Genomic DNA, 22,604 nt, shown 5'->3' with positions numbered 1-22,604 from the left:
ACCATCCCTTCCCAACTCCCCAACTCCTCCCTTCTCCCCACAAGTTGTAAAGTTCATTTTCAACATAGTATCTTATACATCTCATTGTTACAATGGGTCAACCTGTGTCCTTATTTCAAATTTTTGTTATTTCCCTTCCCCCCCATTAGAAAAAATGTATATACAAGATGCAGAGACTGGAATCAAATACAGTGAAAACAGGGGAGAAGAACATACAAAAGAAACAAAAGAAATCACACAGTATGCCCTGTTAAATTTTTTAATAGAACATTCAAATAAAATATTTGAATGGAATTCTACTTCCCATCAAGACTTAATAATATAAGAAGATTCAAACTAACAGATGGGTCATCATCAATATAGTATTGGAATGCCTAGCTAGAGCAATAAGGCAAGATGCAAACAGAAAGGGGATCCAAATAGGTAACAATGAAAACTCCCTCTTTGAAGATGACATGATCTTATATTTAAAGAGCCCCAAGGACTCCACTCCCAGTTACTCTAGCTGATTAGAAACTTTGGCAAAGTGGCAGGGTATAAAATTAACCCTCATCTTCCCCATGTAATTGTAACTCCTCTGTACGGTATTTTCATAATAAAAAAATTAACCTTCAAAAATCAATGACTTAATAGACACATGAAAAAATGCTCAACTTCTCTAACGATAAATGAAATGCAAATCAAATCCACATTGAGATTCTACCTCATCCCAGTTAGAATGGCTATAATCAAGAACTCTAATAACAACAGATGCTGGAGGGGATGTGGCCACAAGGGAACCCTACTGCATTGTTAGTGGGAGTGTAAACTTGTTCAACCACTTTGGAAAGCAGTATAGAGGTTCCTCAAAAGACTACACATAGAGCTCCCCTATGACCCAGCAATCCCACTTTTGGGAATTAACCTGAATGATCATAAACAAGATCATACTAACACTACCAGCACGACTATGTTTAATGCAGCATTATTTACCATAGCTAAGATATGAAACCAACCCTAGATGCCCCTCAGTAGATGGATGGATCAATAAAATGTGTTATATACATACATACATACATACATACATACATACATACATACATACATACATACATACATACATACATACATACAATGGAATCCTATGCCTCTATCAGAAAGAATGATATCACCCCATTTGTTAGAAATGGAAAGACTTAGAAAAAATTATATTAAGTGAAGTAAGCCAGGCCCAAAGAAACATAGGTCCTATGTTTTCCCTTATTTGCAATAACTAGTATATGTCTAGAACAAGCAGAAAAGGTCAAAAGCTATGTAGAGGGGCTGGGAAGTTGGCTTAGTGGTAGAGTGCTTGGCTGGCATGTGTGAGACCCTCAGTTCAATTCCTCAGCACCACATAAGCAGAAAAAAGCTGGAAGTGGAGCTGTGGCTCAAGTGGTAGAGCTCTAGCCTTGAGCTGAAGAGCTGAGGGACAGTTCCAAGGCCCAGAGTTCAGTCCCCACGACCGGAAAACAAAACAAAACAAAACTATGTACATAGACCATATAAGATGATGTTAACTAAAATGAACCCCAAGATAGGGACACAAGTGGTTTTTTTTTCTTTCTTGCAATTGTTTTTAACATATTTATAATGTACTATGTGATTTTTTTTGGTTTCTTTTGTATGTTCTTCCCCTAAGGTATAACCCCTGTTGTCATTTTCTTTGATTCTGGTGCATATTTTTCTAATTTTGTATGTACATTTTTCTAATTTGGGGAGGGGAAGGGAAAAAACAAAATGCTTAAATAGGGATACAGGTTGACCCACTGTAACAATGAGATGTACAAGACACTACATTGAAAAACGAACTTTACAATGTCAAGCTGCAGTGGGGGTGGGGGGCTGGGGGGGGAATGATGTCGGAGAGGTGGGGAGGGAAGGGATGGTAGGGGAAAAACAAAGAAGGGGGTAGCAATGCTCAATAGGAAATGTACACATTACCTTATTCATGTAACTCTAACCCATCTGTACAGTATCTTTACAATAAAAAATATATATTGAAAATCATTAAAAGATAAAAAATAGAAGAAACAAAAAAAATGGCTTTTCTGTATCCATAATGAGAAGAGTGTAGCTGAAATCACCAAAGCAACTCCTTTTGTAAGAGATCCCCCCTACCCTCCCTCCAAAAAATATCTAGGAATAAATGTAATCGAAGAAGTGAAGGGCTTCTATGATGAAAACTTTAAAAACCTGAAAGAGGAAATTAAATCAGAACTAAGGAATTGGAAAAAAAAAAAACCTCCCATGATCCGAGATAAGGAGTATTAACATTATGAAAATGGCAATACTGCCAAAGGCTATCTACAAATTCAATGTGATACCTATCAAAATCCCAACCTCATTCTTCAAAGAAACTGAAGAAGCAATCCAAAAAGTCATATGGAACAATAAAAGACCCCAAATAGCAAAAACAATCCTTGGCAGAAAGAGCAGTGCTGAAGGAATATCAATACCAAACTTCAAACTCGACTACAAAGCCATAGTAATCAAAACAGCTTGGTACTGGCACAAGAACAGGCCTGAGGACCAATGGAATAGAGCTGGAGAACCAGAAATGAACTCACAGACCTGTAGCCACCTAATCTTTAATAAGGGAGTCAAAAAAATAGGATGGAAGAAAGACTGTCTCTTCAGTAAATAGTGCTGGCAAAATTGGTTAAATACCTGCAGAAAATTAAAGTTAGATCCTTATATATCATCCTTCACCAGAATCAACTCCACATGGATCCAAAACCTCGAAGTCTAAGTAGATATCCTGAAAACATTACAGGAACAAAGAGAAACTCTAGGATTCCTTGGTACAGGCCAAAATTTTCTTAATAAAGACTCATAAACACAACAAATCAAAGAAAGGTTGCACAAATGGGATTGCATGAAACTGCAGAGCTTCTGCATGGCAAAGGACATAGCAAGAAAGCCCACGGATTGGGAGAAGATCTTCACTAGCCATACAACAGACAAAGGCCTCATGTCTGAAATATACTTAGAACTCAAAAATTAAATTCCCCAAAAACAAATCTTCAAAGAAATAATAAGTGGGCTAAAGACTTAAAGAGAGACTGCTCTGAAGAGGAAATAAGAATGGCCGATAGACACGTGAAGAAATGCTCAACTTCTCGGGCCATAAAAGACATGCAAATCAAAACAACTTTGAGATTCCACCTCACTCCAATTAGAATGGCTATAATCAAAAAACTTAATAACATCGAGATGCTGGAGGGGATATGGCTAAAAGAGAATGCTACTGCACATTGGTGGGAGTGTTAACTTGTTCAACCACTCTGGAAAGCAGTATGGATGTTCTTCAAAAGACTCCACATAGAGCTCCCCTATGACCCAGCAATCCCACTTCTGGACATTTACCCAAATGATCACAAACAAGGTTATACTAAAGCTACCAGCACAACTATATTTATTACGGCATTATTAATCATAGCTAGAGATATGGAACAAACCCAGATGCCCATCAGTAAATGAATGGATCAAGAAAATGAGATATGTATATATATATCTACATATATATATATATTATCAGAAAGATGATACCATCCTACTTGTAAGGAAATGTTAAGACTTGGAAAAAATCATTTTAAGTGAAGTAAACCAAACCCAAAGAAACATAGGTCCCATGGTTTCCTTTATTTGCAATAATTAGTAAACATCTAAGATAATATTAGCAGATGAGCAGAATAGCTCAATTGCTATATACATATGACCATGTAAGGTTTTGCTGAGCAAAATAAACTCCAAGACATGCACCCAAGAGGTTTTTCTTTGTTTTTGTTATTTTTAATGTATTATGTGATTTTTGTTTCTTTTGCATGTTCTTTCCCTTATGGTATATCCCCTGCTGTCACTGTATTTGATTTTGGTATCCTGGTATTGTATATACATTTATCTGAATTAGGGAAGGGAAGGGGAACAACAGAATGGTGAGACAAAGGATAAGGGAGGAATCAATGCAACAGCGATATTCATAAAACAATATGTTGGAAATGATCTGTACAACTTGGGAGTGGGAAGGGAAATTAGGAGAAAAACAAGGGAATGGGTAACAAGTTTGAGAAGAAATGTACTTATTACCTTACTTATATAACTGTAACCCCTCTGTATATCACCTTGACAATTAAAAAAGCCAAAATAATAGGTGGAAATTACTAGAGTACCAGGTAAAAGTGTATGGTAATTAATAACAGAATAGTTATTATAATTTAAAGCTATTAGAATACCTTTTAACTTTCAGTAAAACAAATGCTCTCCAAAGGTAGATTCTTCAGTTTATCCTTTCCTACAATGTGGGGAAAATGGGCATCTTAAAAGTATGTAGATTTAGCTCTAATGTTTCATGGTAACAGTCTTTAACACACATTTATAAATGACATCTAGGCCAGTTTAATGAACCTACTTACACATATCACTTTGACACTGAAATGAGCATTATTTGTAAAAAACCTTTTAGGATAAGCATCTGTTAGGTACTGTGTTTTGGCCCACTGCAATACAAAAATTGAATGGAATTCATTGGAATATTAGTCATGAAACACACATAAGTTAAACACATCTCCAAATATTTACTATAGGTTTCCAACAGCTAAGTGCCCTAAATCATACAAGCCTCACATGTCAGTTATATAGTAAGCCACTGGGTGACTTCTAGCCAACAATTGTCCCATATATGTAGCTAGTATTTCTCACCTTCAGTTGTCAGTTCCCTTATATCTTAATCTATCATGGCCCTTTATTTTCTTTATGTTCTTCTATCTCTTGTCACCTTCCTCATTTATCATAGTATGACTCATAGGTACATGCAAACACATTCATCAGCATACGGGGGGGGGGAGAGAGAGAGAGAGAGAGAGAGAGAGAGAGAGAGAGAGAGAGAGAGAGAGAGAGGGAGGGAGGGAGACAGAGAGAGAGAGAGAGAGAGAGAGAGAGAGAGAGAGAGAGAGAGAGAGAGAGAGAGAGAGAGAGAGAGAGAGAGAGAGAGGGAGAATTTCGGAGAAGCTACCCACCCCAGAGTAATTTACAAATCCGAATCTGTTAAGCGGTTGAATGCTAAAATAAAAACAGATTTCCTAAGCTACTGTTTACTTATGAATTATAACAATCATTTGGAAGAAACTAATGAATGAATGAGCATTTAGGAAACAACTACTGTGTTGTATGCAGTTTGAGACATGAGAGTGATTGCTGGGGGATGAAGTTTTTATGCCATCCCTAAAATTCACCTGTTGGATATAGTAAGACTACTTGAAAAGGGAACATGTAATAGGAGCCCCAACTTTTAAAAACAAGGCCAACCACCATGGAAAGAGATTGATAAAGCAAACTTCCTGAAGAGGATTGAAATCTTACAGGTAACAAGCCTGGCTAATCTGAGAGACAGAGCGAATGAGGCAGCTCTATTAAGTGAGCTGAAATCAAAGGATACAAGAGACTTTATTAGTGAACCAAATTATCCTACAAGCAAAATTAATACTCAATGCCACCTCTTTCATAAGTCCTTATCTGGCTGTAATTATGTAGTAACTATACAGGTTAAAACATAAACTCACCTAAATTACATCTCAGTTCATTAGGAAGTTCCAATTCTTAGGACTCTTGTAGAATTGAAGCAATATTGCAGAGGGGTAAAATCTTTGCTATGTATTAACTCATTGAAGAAAATGTTTATGTCCAGAGGTCAATAGACAGAGAGATAGATGAGTGTATGGATTTTATGCTTAAATATGAAAAGTTGGAATATGGAAAGTTTAATCTCCCGATGGTGGTAATATTGGGGGAGTTTCTGGACATTATAGGAGGTACCTACCCACCTTAGGTAGATTATTGGAGATGTGTTCTTTTGTTATCTTGCCCTTACCCCTTTCTGTATTTCCTCTTTCTGCTTCCTCTCTGTCAAAAAGTGCATAGCCTCCTCTGCATGCCCCTGCAGCCATGATGTTCTGTCTCACCATGGGCAATGAATCAGTGGAACCAAGTATGAAATCTCTGAAGCTATTACCCAAAATTAATTTCTCATTTCTTAAGTTAGTTCCCTCATCTATTTTTGGCCACAGTGACAATAAAACTGACACAGTCAAAATAACATAGACCAAAGACAAAAGAGAGTAAGCAATGGCATCGGAGAATAATGTTTGATTAAAAAATGTATATATAAAAATGTATATATAGCATTATTGATCACAGTACCTGGAATATGAAAATGAATCAACAGAAACTAAGCTTTTTCTCTGCTTTTAAAAAGAGTTGATTTTTGCACTAAAAAGTTCTTGGGATCTTAGATGTTAAATGTTTTTAATGTGTTTAAATTATTGTCAAAATAAACTAAAAGTAGCTTAATTTGCCTTTAGAAATAGGTAGCTCAGCAATACCTTATTGATCCATGCTTCACACCCACCACCATGCCTTACTCTGAATTTTCAGAGAACCCAAAAGAATCTGAATACAAAGTCCCTTCTCCTGGTATCTATTATTGTTCAGCTGCTATTTATTCTCATTGCTCATACATGCTGCAACAGCACTGCTGACTGCTGATTCTCCACCCCTGTTTGTCTGTGGCAAGTCCATAGCATTCCTCTGACTCAGGCATGGTCCTTGGAAGCAGAGTGACTCTACACAATCTTATATCCTGAAGGAGCTTGTGTTAGACCTAGAATAGAATCTTGGTGTCCAATATCTTCAGCCATATGCCCACTGTCCTTTAGGTCCTTCATGTCCCAGAGCCACAGAAATCATTTGGCATGATCCTTGGGTCAACAATTCCATGCTGTGTTTTGAGTCCTAGGAAAGCCAGTATTACTCGATTTTTCCATTTGGAAGACAACATGCCAACTTATTCCATGCTTCTTCCTGGATAAAAGATTGACATCGACATAATCCAGATCTTTGAAACCAAAGAATCTGCTTCTAGATTTTCTTGGTGAAGGAACATCCTGGTTGTCTCATTTTTCTCCACAAATGAAAGGTTGGTCCACCCATCCCCTCCACTGCTTCAACTTTCTGAGAGAAAACATAGATTATCTCTGAGACAAAGAACTTTGGTATGTCCCCTCCCTAGGGAGAAAAATCTTTGTGGCTCCAGAGTGATTTATCTCCCAAGGTCAATAAGGCTACTGTTGCTGGATGGAGCCTAATTGGAACATCCTTATAATATTCCTTATCCCAGTACTTGTATACAGCATATGCTTAGTATTGCGAAAGAAATATAGAGCAGTGTGCTCAAACTGCTTCAATGGCATTAAGGTATCATTATAATTCACTGAGGAAAAATTGGTTTTCTCCTTAAAGTTTGGAATCTTTGATTTTGTCTTCAAGATCCTAACCTAAGTACTCAAAATAGTGCCTACCACAGTTTCATTATACAAAAACTATACGAAAGCTGAATGAAAGTTGGCTCTGTATTTTGCTACTTGGGGTTATTTGCATTTAAGTTTTATTAGGTTAGTCATTTCATCCAGATTAGTTGAAGAGAACTCCTCCTTCAAGAGTTTAATGTGAACTTTATGCTTATTATTGGTGTGCTTCTGGAAGTTCACATTACAATGGAATTAGTAAGTTTGGCTAATCAGTCTTCATATGGACAGTTCTAAATGTCAGCTTGTTTTGAATGTGCACAATGATAGAAAGTCATACTTAACAAGCAGCAGTGAATCAATTTTTAGGGAAAGACCCAGTTTCTTCCGAGGAATCTACAGGAAACTCAGTTTATTCATTGAAACTCAAACTGTGTACCTCATTTCTTCATACAAAATGAATCATTGGAAAGCTAGTTGAAACTAGGATGCTTTACACAAAATAATTAATCACAAGATTTGAGATACTATCATTTTCCCTGCTTGCCAAGGATGCCTGAGAGTTTTAATAGCCACAAGATTTCACCCACTGACAAGATTTCACCCACTGACAAGATTTCACCCTCAAGATTTCACCCACCTCATCCAGCAATAAGAAGCTGCACAATATGGGGGAGTGAAGCATGACCTCTGGAGCTACATTGCCTCATTAACAACAGCTGAAAGGTATATGAGACCCCTAAATGCCTCTGTTTCCTCATTTCTACAATGTACTGCTTTGTCCTATTTTATGGTAGAGATCAATTTTACAGAAACATTCTGTGTGTGTGTGTGTGTGTGTGTGTGTGTGTGTGTTGAAAGATGGGCTTGCAGCTATTCATGCAGAAATGTGCAAGACTCCATCTCCATAATTACCATCAAAAAGTCAGGCTGGAGGCATGGCTCAAGTAGTATAGTACCCACTGAACAGACACAAGGCTCTGAGTTAAAATCCAGTACTTAAGATGACATTTTCCATTATCTATCATAACTATCAGTCCAACAACATTGTTTCCTTGGACTACTGAGTGTTCTGTTTCTAATGTTGTTTTGTTGATTTTAATTGGGAAATCAGTGCCAAAGTAAAACAAACACAAAAATGTTTTTGAGTGAAAGTATAAATTTGAAACTTATCTTAAATCCCCAAGAATCTAGTGAATTAAAATGTTTTATTTAGCTAATTCAATTATAATAAAGATGTAACTATAATTCATACTTGAACAATACTTGAGAAATGAATGTTTTAAAATCTTCACAAGCATTCCACTCTACAGATCCCCCCATTATCACTACCCTCTATATAAGAAAGTTAACCATATAATTCCAAAATTATGATAAGATTTTCAAAGTAGAATCTGTGCACTCTGTGAGAAAAACAGGACCTAAAATTTACAATAATTGCTATTTTTCACATCTTAATTTTGCAATAAGATGCATTAATATAACAGATAGTTTCAACTGATTTTGTTCTTTCCATTAATTCTTCCCATTTAAAAAAAATATTTTTATTGTTATTGTAAAGGTGATGAACAGAGAAGATGCAATTACATAAGTTAGGTAATGAGTACATTTCTTTTTGAACATTGTCATGTCACCCCCTTCCAATTTTTCCCATTTTAAAGACAGCATTTATTCAAAAACCATATTGCAAATAATTGTTGATCACAAGCTACTGCTTGTCTACACTTTGTTCAAAAAGGAGGAAAGGACTAATAATTTATTTAAAACACATAGTGCATTTCTGTACTAATACTGTACAAGTATTAGCATCATTTTTACCATTTTCATCATTCCACTTAATTTACAGCAAAGTACATTTTCATTGTGCTTTATTTGTAAAAATACAGCAATAATAATATTACTGCAGAATCAGTGATTATTAAAAGAGGTCATAGAAGAAACATTATACATATAGTTAATTATAAATAAAATATTTCATACAATAAAAAGGAAACATTGGTGTCCTTCAATAACATTGTATTATGTAACAAGCACAATGCTGAGCGCTTTTAATACATTTTCTCATTTTAAGCCAGATACCTAGTGACTCAGGAGGCTGAGATCTGAGGATCACAGTATGAAGCCAGCCCAGCTAGGAAAGTCAGTGATACCCATGTCTCCAAGTAATTACTACAAAAGGTCTCCAAGTAATTACTACAAAAGGAAAAAACAAAGCCAAAAGTAGAGCTGTGGCTCAAGTAGTAGAGGTAGTAGAGCACTGGCCTTGAAAAAAAATGCTCAAAGACAGGACCCAGGCCCAGAGTTCAATCCTTAGTATGGGCACAAAAACAAAAAAAGAATTCTGCAAAGAAGTTATTGCTCTTCTCACTTGTCAAAAAAAAAATAGGTAAAAGAATGAGTGTCCTAAAAGGGAAAAAAGCCACTAATTCTTTAATCCTGATGAGTGATTAAAGCTAAGGATTCCAAAAATGAACCTACTGATCTATAGCCATCTAATCTTTGATAAGGGAGCTAAAAAAATAGAATGGAAGAAAGACAGCCTCTTCAGTAAATGGTGCTGGCAAAATTGGTTAAGTACTTGTAGAAAACTAAAACTAGATCCTTATATATCACCCTGCACCAGAATCAACTCCAAATGGATCAAAGACCTCGGAGTCAAAGCAGACACTCTGAAAACATTACAGGATGGATTAGGAGAAACCCTAGGTCTCCTTGGCACAAGCCGAAATTTTCTTAATAGAGACCCAGAAACACAACAAATCATAGAAACGTTGGAAAAATGGAATTGCATGAAGTTGCAGAGCTTCTGCATGGCAAAGGACATAGCTACCAAGATCAATAGAAATCCCACAGATTGGGAGAAGATCTTCACTAGCCATACAAGGCAAGGGTCTCATATCTAAAATATACCTGGAACTCAAAAAATTTACTCCCCCAACAACAAATCTTCAAAGAAACAACTGCCCAATAAATAAGTGGGCTAAAGACTTAAAGAGAAACTTCTCTGAAGAGGAAAGAAGGATGGTCAATAGACACATGAAGAAATGCTCAACCTCCCTAGCCATAAAAGAAATGCAAATCAAAACGACATTGAGATACCACCCCACTCCAGTTAGAATGGCAAAAATCAAGAACTCTAAAAACAACAGATGCTGGAGGGGATGTGGACAGAAGGGAACCTTACTTCATTGTTGGTGGGAGTGTAAACTTGTTCAACCACTTTGGAAAGTAGTATGGAGGTTCCTCAAAAGACTCCACATAGAGCTCCCCTATGACCCAGCAATCCCGCTTTTGGTCATTTACGTTCACAAACAAGACCACACTAAAGCTACCAGCACGATTATGTTTATTGCAGCACTATTTACTACAGCTAACATATGGAACCAACCCAGATGCGCCTCAGTAGATGAATGGATCAAGAAAATGTGGTATATATACACAATGGAATTCTATGCCTCCATCAGAAAGAATGACATTGCCCCATATGTTAGGAAATGGAAAGACTTGTTAAAAATTATATTAAGTGAAGTAAGCCAGGCCCAAAGAAACATAGGTCCCATGGTTTCCCTTATTTGCAATATCTAGTGTATGTCTGAGTCAAGCAGAAAAGGTCAGATAAGGTGATGTTAGGAAAATAAACCCTAAGATATGTATTTCAAATGTTTTTTTCTTTCATGCGATTGTTTCTAACACATTTATAAGATTATTTCTTTGTTGCTTTGTATGTCCTTCCCCCACAGTATAACCCCTGCTTTCACTGTATTTGATATTGTTTTAATTTGTGGAGGGGAAGGGGAAAAATAAGTCGTTTAAATAGGGATACAGGTGGACCCATTGCAACAATGAGATGTACAAGACGTTATGTGGAAAAATGAACTTTACAAGGGGGGTGGGGGGTAGCGGGGAGGATTGGGGGCAGAGGAGGGGGAGGATGAGAAGGGATGGGAAGGGGAAACAAAGGAGGAGGCTACAATGCTTGATAAGAAATGTACTCATTATCTTGGCCATGTAATTGTAACCCCTCTGTACAGTATTTTCACAATAAAAAAGTAAAAATAAATTTTAAAAAAGAGAGAAATTGTGAAGAGATTTCTTCATTGAAGAGAGCTAGGGCATGTGTCCCATCTTCCTGTAATCTGAAGCCTAATTAGATCCTTTTCAGAGTCTTCCTGAGAATGTAATTTATTTTCCTTGTATCTAGGATACGATGGAGTGCTTCCTGATGCCTTGAAATTTTCATACACACAAACAGCCTTAGTAGAAACTGGTGGAAAAATCAAAGGAAAGCTATTGGTCATTGATGCTGACCAGAAGTTGACAGTGGCAAAGCTTTGCTATATGTTTACAGAGACCAGATGGGTACCCTGCAAGAGAGCCCCTGTGAACATTGTTATTAGACTCTGTCATGTCCAGATGAACCAACTAGAAAGGAAAAAGCCACAGCAGAGAGATGTCTCAAATTATTTCAGCCAGTACTCAGCATAGATATTTCAGTAAATAAAAGTATAGGTTAATTATTGCTACTGCGCTTCATTTATTGTATGAAATGTAGGTAAACATAAAGAGCTTGATATCATGACACACTCCTTTCACAGCACACATGTGAGTCCAAGTCCCTTTGGTCCTTTATCACCGGCAAATCTTGCTCATCTACCTATGTAGCCTTCTATAGGCATCCAATATCATGCATCAGTTTATCCTCAAAAATTGCATTTTTAAGATGTTGCTATCAATCAACTTTTGTCTGTAAAAGTCATTCATTTTTTCACACATATTTCTAAACATGAACAGATATTTTATTCATCTATTTTCTCTTCTAATTATTTCAGTTTTTGATTCTTCTTTATTTCATTTTTTATTTTTTATTTTTATTTTCTTTTTTATTACAAAGGTGATATACAGAGGGATTACAGTTACATAAGGAAAAAAATGAGTAAATTATCAGTGTTACTCCCTCCCTCATTGTTCATTACTTTTTAAAAAAAACATGCCACAGCAAATAGTATCTTTGTTGTTGATTTGTTGGTTTGTTTTTTCAGCACAGATTAATTGTACAAAGGGATTTGATTATGATATGTTCAAACACATAGTTGTACTTTAATCATCTCCATATTCACTGTAACTCTTCTTCCTTTTTCCCATTGTTGACAATTTTATTGAGTTTCATTATCCTATCTCATACATGCGTATAATGTATTTTCATCATATTCACCACTCACCATGCTTTCTTTCCCTTTCCTCTTCAAATTTCTTCCCCCTGCCAAGCAATCCCTCTTTTTTAGTTCTAACTTCTACATGTAATAGAGGGCATGTGAGGGCTGGGAAGGTGGCTCAGTGGTAGAGCGCCTGCCTTGCATGCATGCAGCCCTGGGCATGCACACATAAGCAAAAAGAAAAAAGCCGGAAGTGGCACTGTGGCTCAAGTGGTAGAGTGCTAACCTTGAGCTGAAGAGCTGAGGGACAGCGCCCAGGCCCAGTGTTCAGGTCCCACGACCGGACGCCCCCCCCAAAAAATAGAGGGCATATGATTATTTGTCTAAGTCTAGCTTATTTCATTTAACATAATAATCTACATTTCCAATCATTTTCTACCAAATAAAATAATTTCATTCTTCTTTATATATGGGGGAAAATACTCCTATATTTTAGTTTTGCATAGTAGCTCATGTCTGTAATCCCAGGTACTCAGCAAGGGGGATTGATAGAGTCACAGTTTGAAACAAGCCTAGCCAAATCTTCCATCTCAACAGGTAAGCCAGGCACAGTAATATGAGCCTGTGAACTGAGGAAGGCACAAGAATTCCCTTGTGGTCTGAGAGAATGCAGGTCATAATTTCAATGTTTCTGAATTTGGACAAGTTTGCTTTGTGACCTAAAAAGTGGTCTATTTTGGAAAATGTTCTGTGTGCTGCTGAGAAGAATGTGTATTCTGATGCTGCTGGGTGAAATATTCGGTAGATGTCTGTTAAATCTAGTTCATCTTTGCAGTTGTTTAGATCTGTGGTTTCTCTGTTGAATTTTTGCCAAGTTGATCTATCTAGTGGGGATAGTGGTGTGTAAAAGTCCCCAACAATTAATGTCTTTGGATCTATGTGAGATCTGAGGGAAAGTAGTGTTTCTTGGATTAAATTTGGGTGCTCCATTGTTTGGTGAGTAGATATTTAGAATTGTAATATTCTCCTGAAAGAAAGATCCCTTAATTAGTATGTAGCGACCTTCTTTATCTCTTCTCATGAATTTTAATTTGAAGTCTATTTTATCTATTAGGATTGCAACTCCCACCTGTTTATGGGGGCCATCTGCTTGGTAGATTTTATTCCATTCTTTCTATTTCAAAATATGTTTGGTTTGTGGGCAAGGTGTGTCTCTTGAAGGCAGCAGATAGAAGAATCTTGCTTTTTAATCTAACTAGACAACCTATGTCGCTTAATTGGAGAGATAAGTCCATTAATGTTGAGCGTTAGGACTGAGAGGTGTTTGGTAGTTCCTGCCATGTTAACTACCTTCTTGGGGTTTCTGTGACAACTGGGTTCTTCCTATGGTTCTTGGATTCTCAGTTCAGATGCGGTTTCTTGGCCTTTATTGTGCTGTGCTCTTGTTGTTGTTGTTGTTTTTAATTTTTTTATTGTGAACATACTGTACAGAGGGGTTACAATTACATGGGCAAGATAATGAGTACATTTCTTATCAAGCATTGCAGCCTCCTCCTTTGTTTACCCTTCACATCCCTTCCCAGACTCCCCACACACACCCCACTCAATCCTCCCCCCCCCCACCAAAGTTGTAAAGTTCGTTTTGGACATGACAACTTGTACTTCTCATTGTTACAACGGGTCCACCTGTATCCTTAAACGATGTTTTTCCCCTTCTCCACAAATTATACCGACATCAAATATAGTGAAAGCAGGGGTTATACTGTGGGGGAGGGACATACAAAGCAACAAAGAAATAATCTTATAAATGCGTTAGAAACAAATGCATGAAAGAAAAAAAAAACATTTGAATACATATCTAAGGTTTCATTTTCCTAACATCACCTTATCTGACCTTTTCTGCTTGCCTCAGACATGTACTAGATATTGCAAATAAGGGAAACCATGGGACCTATGTTTCTTTGGGCTTGGCTTACTTCACTTAATATAATTTTTAACAAGTCTTTCCATTTCCTAACAAATGGGGCAATGTCATTCTTTCTGATGGAGGCATAGAATTCCATTGTGTATATATGCCACATTTTCTTGATCCATTCATCTACTGAGGGGCATCTGGGTTGGTTCCATATCTTAGCTATGGTAAATAATGCTGCAATAAACATAGTTATGCTGGTAGTCTTAGTGTAGTCTTGTTTGTAAACATTTGGGTAAATGCCCAAAAGTGGGATTGCTGGGTCATAGGGGAGCTCTATGTGGAGTCTTTTGAGGAACCTCCATACTACTTTCCAAAGTGGTTGAACAAGTTTACACTCCCACCAACAATGAAGTAAGGTTCCCTTCTATCCACATCCCCTCCAGCATCTGTTGTTATTAGAGTTCTTGATTTTTGCCATTCTAACTGGGGTGAGGTGGTATATGTTGGTTTTTTATGCGTAGAACATCTTTAAGTATCTTTTGAAGGGCTGGTTTGGTGGAGATATATTTTTTTCAGTTTTTCTTTGCTATGGAAGGTTTTATTTGACCTTCGGTTATGAAGGAGAGTTTAGCTGGGTACATTATTCTTGGTTGATAGTTGTTTGTCTTTAGGGCATGGCATACATCATTCCAGGTTTTTCTTGCTTTAATTGTCTCTGCTGAGAAATCTGAGGTGATTCTAATTGATTTCCCTTTATAGGTGATTTTCTCCTTGACAGCTTTAAGGATCCTTTCCTTGGTCTGAATTGATCCTGTGCGGATTATAATGTGACAGTGGGATATCCTGTTCTGGTCTGGTCTATTTGGGGTTTTGAAAGCTTTTTGTATTTGAATAGGCCTGTCTTTTTGCTTATTTGGGAAGTTCTCTGCTAGGATCCTGTTAAATAAATTTCTTAAACCATTAACTTCTGTCTCTAGGTGCTCCTCTACACTCATTATCCTCAGATTAGGCATTCCGATGGTATCTTGGATTTGTCTTGGATTGTAGTCTCTTCTTTCTCTATAATATCTAGGCAGTTTTCAATCCCAGAGACTGGATCCTCTACATGGTCTAACCTACTGTCAAGACTTTCTACTTTGTTTTTTATTTCCTTTTCTTCTAATTGATCAGCTTTGATGGTTTCGAATTCTTTGTTGGAACTTTGTTTTAATCTTGTATGAACTTCTTTACTTCCTTAATTTGGTGTTCAGTGTTTATTCTCAAATCACTTAGTTGATTGGTTATGGTTTTCTTGGACTCCCTTTCCTTCTAAGGCGCTCCATTCAGCATTCCCTTCGTGGTCTCCCTCAATTCTTTCAGCTGTCTGCTTATGGATTCCATGAATGCCTCTATTGAGCTCACGCAATTCCTGTATTACTCTTTGATTAGCTTCCTCATGCTCATGTAATTCCTGTATTTCTCTTGGACTGTTCTCAGCCTGCTCAGGAAATTCCTTTATGACTCTTTGAGTAGCTTCCTCACATTCATGAGATTTCTGTATTAATTTTTGGTTAGCCTCATCATGCTCATGAAGTTCCTGTATTAATCTTTGGTTACCCTTGTCTGTCTCCCTATCATGCTCAGTCTTTTCATTCACCATTTTTACCAGTAGTGTTTGTAGAGCTTTTCTGGATTGTTTATTAACTGTTCTGTCACCTGATTATCATGAGTGGGAGTTGAGATACCTGGACTTGCCATTTTTCATGTGTTTCTCTGGCTTGTTCTACCCATTGGTATGAAAGTAACACCAATTTTGTGCTAGAACACTATTTTAAGGCAAGCATCAACCAGACTCCTGTAGTTGCACAGATTGATTGACATAGTCAAACTGTCTACAGATACAATCTATTTCAACAGACACAATCTAATTCAACATCAAACAACTATGGATTCATGGGCTAAGAACATCAAAGAGGGATTCAGAAGACCAGAAATTAATAAGTTTAGGTAGAATTGAAGGGAAAAATAGGACTAGAGGAATGTGGAGAGGTAAAAGGAAAGAGTGAATTTAACCAAGCCCTAATTTCAAAAAGGAAATTGATATAACACAATGAAAGGAGGAGAAAGATAAAGAAATAAGCAAAAATGAAAAAAACAAAAATTTAATGAAATACTAAAGAATTATCTAAGTATAAAGAAATAATACTGATGGGAGAAAAGGTAGAATGAGAGGAGAGATAAAAAGGGAAGATGAAAAAATAAGAATAAAAAATTTTAAATGGAATACTTAAAAATTATATAAGTATAAAGAAATGATACTACTATTAAAGGAGTTAAGCCTAAGAGATTGTTCTGAATTAAGTATACACACAATGAAGGATAAGGTTTAATAATCAATGACAGGTATATACCTGGAGATAAGCAGAACAACAATTAAGTCATGCAAAAAGAAAAAGGACCAAAAGTTAAAAGAGGTTTAAAACAAAACAAAAAAAAAACATACAAACACCTAAAAGTAAAAATTGTGAAAGAAAAGAAAAAAAATAGGAAACAATTTTTTTAAAAAGTAAAAAAAGTTAGGTAGAAAAAGAGTTCTGTTTTTTTTTGGGGGGGGGCGGAGAATCTTGTATCTCCCCTGTGTCCATAACCAGTCTCTTGGTGGAGTCTCTGGTTTGCTTGTGGTGTTTGGTTTTCCTGTGGCTTGATTGGTTTCTTAAATCAGTTTGAGCAGGCAGAAAGCTTTGCCTTACCTTGGATTTGTGATCCTCCTCCCAGGCTAGTTCAGTGGGAGGGAGATCTGCTTTGAGTATCACAAAAGAGGGAGATGGTTGTTTCCTCTAGCTTGGAGTTGCTGTGATGAGGCTGGGCTGTGGGTAGGTTTGAAGCCTATCAGCAGTCAGTAGCTTTTCCCTGAGGGGCTAGCTCCTAAGACACCCACAGAGCCCAGCCTGGAGCCATTCTCAGGGTTTACATTTACTCAGTTTCAATTGTTTTACTTTTACCCCTCCTGCTGCTGAGTCTGCCCCTAGGCTGCAGTGGGGAGAGGCAGTGAAGAAAGTCACTCCTCTGGGGGTAGAGCATTCTCTGCCTGGGATAGGCAACTTTCCCCTGAGTACAAGTGAGCAGGGCAGGTCAGATTCCTGTGATCTGGTGAATGGCTCTTATTGTTTTCTTCCAAGGCCTGAGTTGGAGCTAGCTGCTTGGACCAGGGTTTTGTCAGTATCAAGGATGAAGTTCTTCTCTGGTGGTGGGGGAGGGGCTACCTTCCCACTGCTGTTTGTGAGAAGGAGTGACGATGTTTTGGGTTACTCATGCCAGTCTCTTGGTTTCCAGGTCTTCCATGGTCTGTGATCAGCATGATGAAGATTTCTGCTCCTTGTCAGTTCTTGCTGGCAGTGAGTAGAATCCACTCACACACTGCATCTGGTGCCTTTGTCCCAGGCTCTCTCTGTTGATATGGCCATGGTAGCCACCGCCACTGCTGCTGTGGTGGACACTGGCAAGTGCTCAGATCTGTCTCCTTAACCAAGCTGCCTGAATTTTTCCTCTCTGGCTAAATCCTCTGTACTGTGATGACACAGTTCGTATGATACTCTAGCCTCAGACTATTTGCTGGAACACTAAAACTGCTTTCTATGAGAGAGCTTGTTTAGCCTCCAGCTTCTCCTCTGCCATCTTCCTTGGGACTCTTGCCTCTCTCTCTTCTACACTGCCATCTTGGACTTTCATTATACATAAACATCCTTATCACTTTTGTTGAAATACTGTTGTTTTCTTTGTCATGATCTTTGTGAGGGGGACAAGTGACCTACAATTCTCTTTGGCTGTCAGACTGGTGTAATCTCTTCCATCTCTACATCCACCATAACAGGGAGTGCTTTTCCACATGAATTTTGATGGTGACACAACTCAAGCCATAGTCATTCATTATTCTATTCTACAAATTTCAATACTCATTATATATACACATTACTTTATAGTGTTGCACAGGAAAAAAACATTAACTATTGTTTTATACATGCTGCAACAATAGTTCTCCCTCATTACTACATGTGCTTGCTTCAGAAACCTAGTGGCCCTTGGGAAGCATCTCCATAGTGTAATCATCATACAAGCTCTATACCATTTTTTGCCAGCTCTCTCCTGCCCTAATTTAGAAAAGCATAAAACTCAAGAAATGAGTTCTCATGACTTCATTTATGCTTTCCTCATCCCTACCTCTCATTATAGTCTTTTTTTGTTGTTGTTGGTCGTGAGGCCTGAACTCTGAGCCTGGGCACTGTCCCTTGGCTCTTCAGCTCAAGGCTAGCACTCTACCACTTGAGTCACAGCTCCACTTCCGGCTTTTTCTGCTTATGTGGTGCTGAGGAATCGAACCCAGGGCCTCATGCATGCAAGGCAAGCACTCTACCACTGAGCCACCTTCCCAGCCCCTCATTATAGTCTTAAGCTCCATGATCTGGTAGAAACTCTTAGAGCAACATGATCTGCAGCACCATTGGGAAGCAATGTGCTTTCCTTCCATACTCCTTGCCCCATTTCTCCCAGTTTCTATAAATGATACTGACAAAAGTGATCACTCCTGTCAGAGGCCAGACTGTTCTTTGAGAAACTGACATGACAAGGTTCTATCTGACTGGTTTCTGGAGACTTCTATGTACTTCGTTTTGACAAATTTCCATTCATACTAGAAATAGTTTCATTACACTCATAAACTGATGCATTGAATTGGGCCCCCGCCTTTGTACAACTACCTAAAGATTAGTTGTTGTTGTTGTTTTAATTTAAAAAGAAATAGCTTCTTTTCTCGCTTGGAATTTTAAGCCATAAATTGTTACTAAATATTCCTGCTCAACAAATCAAGTCATCTCAATTACAAATCAAGAGCTTCCCTTGCCTAAATGACTTCACATGTTTTATTACTTCGTGCTTGTTCTGTCCATGTTCAACACTTCTGACTTAAAAGTAAAAAGCACATCTGATGGAATTTTCTCTGAGTCTGTTTGCTCATCACTAGCTTCATTTCCACTTTAAAGCTTTCAAACTGATTTCCAAAGCATCTATTATAGTAATCTTTGCCTTCTGAGTTCAAATGCATTTTGAATATTAATTTGTATTGAACAAATACACACCAAAAAGATCAGATTAATTTTATTAGTGACTAATATATTTGTTTACTCTATAAAGGGTAGGCCTTTTGGGATCCTCACATTTTTTTCAAAGAACATAAGCATAAGAGAAGTCAATATTTCCAAAACATCAAATATTTTGATTCCAGGAATGTACTACTAAAGAATTCAAAAGATAATTGGATGATGATTAGAAAATCCTTAGTAAAGATCTTTCAGTAGTGGATTTTAATTGAATTATTTCTAGACACAGAATAAAAATCCTTTAGTTGCTGAAAATAAGTTAACAAAATAACAGTAAAGTTGTGAAAACAAAGCAAATCTTGGAATATTATGTGCAGATGAGTGTGGAAGAAATAACATATTTAGCCCATAGTTTACTTCTTTTTTCTTCCAGAAATGCATTCATTTTCTGAATACTGAACTTAGATCTAAGATAGATTTTTGGGAGCAGATGAATGGAAAATGCAAAGAAAGAATAAGGAAGCATTCTGGTTTACTTCCATATCAGAAGGGAGAAGAGAGGAAAGTTGCAAGATTGAGGATGTAGAATTAATAATCTGTAATCCCTATAATCTACTTCCAGTTTAGAAGTAGCTCAAACCTGGAACTCTTCTAGTCTTTTGTATTTATTTAATGTACTAATTCATCAGTATCCATCCAATATTAGGGTTTTCTTTACTAAAAGTATGAATATCTTATTTTAAAGCTATTTACATTATTTTACATGGATTGCAGCTATGTGTTCTAATCACCATACAACTAAATCTTCTCAATGTTATTTCCAAAAATAATCATTTCTTTGGAAAAATATGCTTCTTAGTATAACTTCTTTTTAGAAAGAGCCTATTAACTTACTTGGTATTATTTAATTTTATGTCAATTCTATGCAGATACCTTTGCATACATACCTTGTGTATTGGTAACTGAGCAGACACTGAGTTAGATACACCCTTTACTGGAGTCATGGTTGTATTAAGGCAAAACAATGCAGAATTTGACATTTTTGACCCACATCTTTTATTTCATGGAGATGTACCCATCTCTTAGCAAAGGTGATATTTGCTAAAGTTCTTTTTTTTTTAAGTTTAGTATCAAAACATAAAATTATTTCTGCTGGTGCACTGAATTCTCCTTGCTTGACAAGCATCTATTTAAAATTATTGCTTAAAAACTGGGTTAAGAACAGATGCTGGCTCAGATGTTGGGGAAAATGCACCCTAATACCCTGGTACAACTACTGTGGAAAGTAGTTTGTATATTTTTCAAAAAAGAAAAGAATAAATAAAGCCTAGAACCACCCTATGATAGAGTGATACCACTCTTGGATGGACCTGGAAAAAATTGTAACTGAAGGACGTCAGACCTAGAGAGACAAAGAATATATGCTTTCTATCATATGCAGAAACGAAATCTAGTTTATATAGGATCATATGCATATGTACACCAACATATTAACTAAAGTATGGTATAATAAGGAAAAAATTCAAATCTTTGAACAACTATCTTACAGTCTAACAAAATGAACACCAGAAAGTTGGTACTTGAAGGGTATGAGGTCCAGCAGAAGTGGGTAAATGAATAAAGAGAAGAAGGATGAAAGAATGCAGTAACTTTATTCAATGCATATATGTGACTAGGAAAATTAAGGAAATGGATGATGTTGGGAGAATGGGGGGAGAAAGACAAAAGGGCGACATTGATCAAAATGCATTGTACTCATAAACATGATAAATTGAAATAGAAATAGTTAAATTAGAATAAAAAAGAAAAATAGGTACATTATATAAAATAAAATTTGGGTTGAGATTATGTTTTAAGGCCAGGCGCTTATGACTCACACCAGTAATCCTAGCTACTTGGGAGGCTGAGATCTGAGGATTTCAGTCAAAGCCAGCCAGGGCAGGTCAAAGCAAGCCAGGGCAGGAAAGTCTGTGAGATTCTTATCTCCAATTAACCACCAGAAAACTGGAAGTAGCACTGTGGCTAAAAGTGATAGAGTGCTAACCTTGAGGAAAAAGCTCAGGGACAGCTCCCAGGCCCTGAGTTCAAGCCCCATGATTGACAAAAATAAAAATAAAAATTACATGTTGATTTTTCTGTGGTAAAGCTATATATTAAGTCCCCTAATTCTTTAAATTTTACATTGGGTATTTACAATTTGAAGTAAGCTATGAGATTCTTGGAGTGAGAAATGCCATTGTAGCTAAGTCACGAGGAAACTTACACTCATAGGCAGCTGACATTCCCTGAAAGGTAGGAAAATCTTTCCTTCCTCTTCAAGAGTGAGTAGTAAAACAATCCATTTGTAGTTGACAGTTTCTAGTCCTGTTTCACTCATTCATAGGTTGATGACATTGTTTTCAATCCTTTTTTTGTTCTTTGTCTCAGGCTCTTAAAGAGTTAACAGAAACCACTAAAATTAGTAGTCGTTTCTGGTAAATGGTGAATAATATGCTCCTTTGAACACCTCAAATTGTAGACCAGGCTTGAATTAGTCATTTAGTTTTCAGTTAATTAACCATGATCACAAGTTGTGATAACTATGATATTATAATTGTGATGGAGATTTTATTTTGCCTGACATACATTATCCTCCCATATCTGACAGTGACTAAAATTTAATCTTTGATATTTTTAGGAATTCATGTCCTAAAGGAACTCTAAAAAACATAGAAGGAACTTAAAGAGGCATAAAAGAAACCTGTTTTTCAGCCTGGAATAAATATTAAATCCTTATTAATTTTTTTTGTTTTCCATGCTCTATTTCTACCTTACTTATAAAAGGCCCATTTTATACAACATGCTTTCCACTGGCTACCTTATGTTACTAATCCTGGGAACCTGTTTCCTTGAATTTCTGGGCTAACTGTACATACTTTGAGTACTGATCAATTTTTTGACTTGATTTGCTGTGGGAAAAGCAACTCAAAGAACTATATATAGCTAAAGAGAACTACAGACAGGGCCTACTTTGTAGTAGACAAAAGTTGGCTGCAGGGGCTAGGAAGGTGGCTCAGTGGTAGAGCACTTGCCTTGCATGCCTGAGGCCCTGGGTTCGATTCCTCAGCACCACATAAGCAAAAAGAAAAAAAGCCGGAAGTGGAGC

The sequence above is a fragment of the Dipodomys merriami genome, unplaced genomic scaffold, assembly GCF_024711535.1.
Source record: "Dipodomys merriami isolate MVZ:Mamm:240054 unplaced genomic scaffold, mDipMer1.0.p SCAF_7, whole genome shotgun sequence".
In the NCBI taxonomy this organism is placed as follows: Eukaryota; Metazoa; Chordata; class Mammalia; order Rodentia; family Heteromyidae; genus Dipodomys; species Dipodomys merriami.
The sequence above is the reverse complement of the archived record's forward strand: the minus strand, read 5'-3'. Positions refer to the sequence as shown.